This window comes from Sceloporus occidentalis, unplaced genomic scaffold (assembly GCF_023333645.1).
Source record: "Sceloporus occidentalis isolate IW3139 unplaced genomic scaffold, rSceOcc1.0.p SCAF_6, whole genome shotgun sequence".
Classification (NCBI taxonomy): Eukaryota; Metazoa; Chordata; class Lepidosauria; order Squamata; family Phrynosomatidae; genus Sceloporus; species Sceloporus occidentalis.
The window spans coordinates 29115402-29121089 of NW_028316986.1; the positions used below are offsets into that span (position 1 = coordinate 29115402).

Consider the following 5688-nt stretch of genomic DNA (forward strand, 5'->3'; position numbering starts at 1 on the left):
CTATGCCAGGGATGTAATATGGGACATGCAAAGCACCTGTTATACCCCCGGCCTGCACTTCATCCTTATAGAAGCCTTCCTTCCTTTCTTACCAAGCCTAGACATCTATGACAACAGAGCCCAGAATGTCTCACCAAGCCCATTATTTTAGACAGAATGTAGGTCCCTGTTCAATTCTGTTGGCTTTTAGCTCTAGAGGATGTAAAATAGTAGGAATCCATCAAAGACCATGATGGATAGTTTCACAAAGAGATTACAAGGAGCATGTACAAAGTAGCTTCTCTCTCTACTGTGCAGCCAGGCCTCCCACATCTAGGATTAAAGGTAAGAGCTTTCTTGGCAATAGACATATCAGGCAAATCTGTGTCCTGGCACATCTCGTTTTAGAAGTAAAGAACTTGGGACTGGCATACTTCCCTAAGTCTTTCCACCAGCAAATGAAGACTAACATTTTCTTTCCATTTAATGGTGTAGACTAGTCAAACTTAATACAGTAATTAATAATAGCTCAGTTAATACATTTCTCTGAATGGCAATCTTTTCCAATCTGATTTCTTTCTTTCTTATAAAGTCAGGGGATGGTTTTTGCATCTCACAATCATAACCATCTCAATGAAGCAGAAACATGCGTGGCTGGCTTTTAAACATCTGGTTTATATTTTGATAACAGGGAAACGGTCCAGTTTCCATGACAAAAGAAGATTCTGGTGTTATGCACTCATTTATCTATCATGTGTCTACTTGGCAACAGTTTTATCTTGATTTCTCTTGTCTCTGAAAAATAAATCTGTGAACTATTGCTTTTTTATGATGCAAGCCAACTATCTATAAATACACGACAAGAAGGCCAGTTAATTAAAGTCCACTCATGCCAGGTCTGCCTTGAAGGCCTTCTGTTTTTTGCTTTTAGACAAAAACAGGGGTGGACACTGTTTGGAGTCTGCTAGAAAGTTTCACTAGAAACTTTGAAACTCTACAGAGTTTTCACAGAAAGTTTCATTAGGAACTTTATGAAAGCATTTCGGGTTTTTTTGTTTTTGTTTTTAAATTATAGCTGATGGAGACAGATTGATTGGAATATTTAAATTCTATCTAAAATGGCAGAAAAGGAAGTCCACATAAATCCAGAGTAAAAGCACCAATAATGAACAATTTAAACTTGGGGTGTAGCAGCCTCATGGGTTTCTGGTGCAGCGAGCAGCACACAGACTCTTACAAATTTCAAAAATGAAAGCTAAGGAATCATATTAATATAGCTGAATTTAACTGATATAGCCATATATTAACATATGCATCATATGCTATATGTAATCTGTATACAAAATTATGGTACATAAACAAATTATTATGGCATACATAATATTTATACAAAGTTAAATTAGATTGATAATTGAAGGTTCCTGCTGTGAAATATAGATAATCATGGTCATTGATAGTTTAGCAATTCATGTTAAAGCTGTAGAATAAAAGTAAAATTAACTAGTTACGAGGGATTTGATAAGATTAAATACAAATAAAGGGTTTTACAGAACGTTAGAAATTTTGTAAGGTTTAAGAAGACAAACATATGTTAACGGTTTTTCATTATTTTAAAATATATTTACAAATACGGAATGGAATAATAATGTAACTATTTTGGATGAATGGAAAATTTAAAAATTATATGTAAAAAAATCCAGAAAAGAAAGCAAAACAAGACAAAACCACAAAAGCCTGGAAATTCCAAAGGTTGGAATCTTTTAGTAAGTTGCAATGACATAAACTGAATTTATCTAAACTGGATTTATGCCATCACTTTTTGGTCAGAATTCTGTTCCAAGTGTGCAGAGACCCAAAGCCATACAACATAGCACACACAATGAAGATTTTTTCTGAGTTATTAGAGAGCAGTAAGAATCAGCAGTGCCATGTGCAGCTATTCTGCTTTGCTGGATGTCATATCCAGGGATGCTCCAAAGACTCCTAGTGGTCCTTCCAGGTCCCTATCACAGCATGTCCAGCTAAAGGAAAATATCTGGATGCCTCACTACTGATTTCCCCACTCTCCTACAGCTCAGACATGGTTGTACTAGGGGGCTGTGTGGCTTACCTGGATTTTGGGGGGCAGGCATTGGAAACATAGACCCAAAACAGACGGGCAAGAAGCACTGTCCTGGGGCCGATTTAAGGGCTCGAGAGAGTGGAGTGTCCCCATGCTCCCAAGCTCTACTGCGTTATCCTGGTGCCATTTTGGTGTGCATGCCGGTGATGGTGTGTGCGCTGATAATGTGCATTGTGTGCCATGTTTAAATGACACGGCACACAACGGATGTCAATGTGCTGCTCGAGGGCGTTTCACAGCTCCTTTTTCTGAGCGCATCATTGCCGCGATGTGCGGTCACCACGGCAATGATGCGGGGGATAAGGGGCAGCTTCTGTCCACCCTTTCCCCCCTGTCTGTCCAGCCCCATAACTATGGAAATGTAGCTATGTGAGTCATTTATATCTCCCCATGCAGAATCTCAGCCTGTGGGATTTTTTTTTTTTTTTTGGGGGGGGGGGGTTGGCAATTTTCAAATTTTATTTTTATTTGTTAACTGGATATTTATTCCCGAGCCATCAGTTTCTCTTTTGTTTCTTTTGAGATATCTTCTTCTTATGAGCAACTTTCTCTTCTGGCTTAGGGACAATCTGTTCTTTTTCTGTCAGAATCATCTCAATGTGGCAGGGAGAACTCATATAGGGATTGATGCAGCCATGAGCCTTGTATGTTCGCCTGCACATTTTGGGGGCTTTGCTGACCTGAATGTGTTCAATTACCAGAGAATCTACATCCAGACCCTTGAGCTCAGCATTGCTCTCAGCATTTCTGAGCATGTGCAGAAGGAACTCTGCACTCTTTTTTGGCCAGCGCCCCTGTGTCCAGCCCCATTGCTTGGCCTGGGCACACCTGCCAACCCCACCATTGTAATGAAGGAAGGGAACACACTGCTTCTTCAGAGTCACATCCTTCAAGTATTTGGTAGCTTTCTGGATATGCATACCCTTGATCACCTGGGCAGTTTCACGTGTATTCTTGAAGTGGACATGAAGGTTGGAACTCCTTGATTTGCATAACTTTGTGGGATTCTCTGTATCAAGTGAGTAGCAGACCATTTTCAATGCTTACTTGGTTGAAACTAATGCAAAATCCCTCCCAACTTTGCCATAAATCACTGCCATAAGTTTCCCCTTCTGGTTCCCCTTGATACCCGTATGTTCCCCTATGGTGAGGCCTTCTACCTGCCTGTGTGCTTTTAATGTTAAATGGGGTGGAGGGAATTCTATTTAAAAGGTAAATTGCAACTCATGGAATTTTATATTTTGGGGACAGAAAAAGTATAACCCAAGGAATCTAGAGGGTTGGAATGCTGCGAAAACAACCAGGGCAAAAACAATTACCAAAAAATAGCATCCAAAGCAACCCAGTAGACATGATCAATACAACAGGCCCAGTTTGTTGTTCCTTTCCGAACTGCCCAACGATGAGGCAAATTTCCCACAGAAGACAAACAAGGAAGAGCTCTGAAAAGAGTATCCTGCAATGGCATTCCAAAGCCTGTGCCAACAACATTAGGATGCCTTCATTAGTATTTACTGCACACACAAGCCTGTTTCACGAGCACTGATGGTCAAACAAAAAATGAGTTAGTCAGAGGCATATAATGCTGCTATGATCCTATTTTATTCATTTAATTTATATCCCAACTTTCTCTCAATATGGAATCTACAGCAGCTTGAAATTTCAAAGTTTAAAAGTATAGCTAAAACAATCTGTAACACAATTTTTTTAAAAAAATAAACAAATGAATCAATTAAAATATTAAGGTAAAAAAGTTTAAAACATATTCCAAACATAGTAAAAGATACAACACATTTCATTAGAAGGGGGGGACTTTGCCCCAACCCTCTAAAAGCCAAAGTCCTGTTTTGTCCACTGGTGAAAAGAATGCAGACAAGAGCCAACCGATTCTTCCTTGGGAAGGAGTTGCATAGCCTAAGAGCAGCCACCAAGAAGGCTCTCTCTTACATCTTCATCAAATGAGGCTGTGAAGATGGTGGAATCAAGGCTGACTGAAGACATTTTTTTTGCCTGAAGTGAAGGGCAAGAGAGCACCTCCCTCCATTCTGTGTATAAAATCAAGCCAGACTGGATGTGGCATGTTGCTTCAACATGAGTAACCAGACATCATATCTATCTGAGGCAAGCAGGTTGGTTTAGAAAGCGTTTCACATAGCAAACACAACTCTGTCTACTCCTTGTTGCTTAATCATCAGCTGTCTGAAGTCACAGCCATACCCTTACTAATGGGGAGTGCTGGAAGAGGGCAAACTTTGTCCCCATCTTCAAAAAGGAAAAAAAGAGAGAGAATCCCAACAATTATCATCCAGTTAGTCTGACATCAATAACAGGAAAGATTCTGGAGCAGATCATTAAACAGAGAGTCTGTGAACATCTAGAAAGCAATGCCATAATCACAAAAAGTCAACACGGGTTTCAGAGAAACAAGTCATGCCAGACAAATCTTAACTCTTTTTTTCTGATAAAATTACCAGCTTGGTAGATGAAGGGAATGTTGTGGATATAGTATATCTTGATTTCAGTAAGGCCTTTGACAGGGTTCCCCATGACATTCTTGCAAACAAGATAGTGAAATGTGGGCTAGACAAAGTAACTGTTACATGGATTTGTAACAGGTTGACTGGCCAAACCCAAAGGGTGCTCAACAATGGCTCCTTTTCATCCTGGAGAGAAGTGACCAGTGGGGTCCCACAGGGCTCTGTCCTTGTCCAGTGTTATTCAACATCTTTATCAATGACTTGGATGGCAGAATTGGGGGCATATTTATCAAATTTGCAGATGAAACAAAATTAGGAGGAGTAGCTAATACCCCAGAGGACAGGATCAACATTCAAAATGACCTGAACAGACTAGAAAGCTGGGCCAAAGCTAACAAAATGAATTTCAATACTTTGAAATGCAAGGTACTACACTTAGGGTGGAAAAATAAAATGAACAGGATGGGTGACACCTGGCTGAAAAACATTACATGTGAAAGGGATCTAGGAGTCCAAGTAGACCACAAACTGAACATGAGTCAAAAGTGCAATGCGGCAGCTAACAAGGCCAATGCAATTTTAGGCTGCATCAATAGAAGTATAGTGTCTAGATCAAGGAAAGTAATAGTGCCACTCTATCCTGCTCTGGTTGGGCCCCACCTGGAAAATTGTGTCCTGTTCTGGGCACCACAATTCAAAAAGGATGTTGAGAAACTGGAGCGTGTCCAAAGAAGGGTGACTAAAATGGTGAAAGGTCTGGAAATCATGCCCTGTGAGGAAAGACTCAAGGAGCTGGGGATATTCAGCCTGGAGAAGAGAAGGTTAAGAGGTGATATGATAGCCTTGTTTAAATACTTGAAGGGATGTCATATTGAGGAGGGAGCTAACTTGTTTTCTGCTGCTCCAGAGACTAGGATCCAGAGCAAAGCTGCAGGAAAAGAGATTCCACCTCAACTTTATGAGGAACCTCCTGACAGTAAGGGCTGTCTGACAGTGGAACACTCTTCCTCAGAGTGTAGTGGAGTCTCCCTCCTTGGAGGTCTTTAAGCAAAGGCTGGATGGCCATCTGTCGGGGATGTTTTGATTTGGATTTCCTGCATGGCAGGGGGT

General features: G+C 40.6%; 1 pseudogene; it reads right to left on the reverse strand.

The window, feature by feature from the left end:
• Positions 1 to 2584: 2584 nt before the first annotated feature.
• Positions 2585 to 3135, reverse strand: LOC149310559 (large ribosomal subunit protein uL22 pseudogene; annotated as a pseudogene).
• Between the last annotated feature and the right edge of the window lie 2553 nt (positions 3136 to 5688).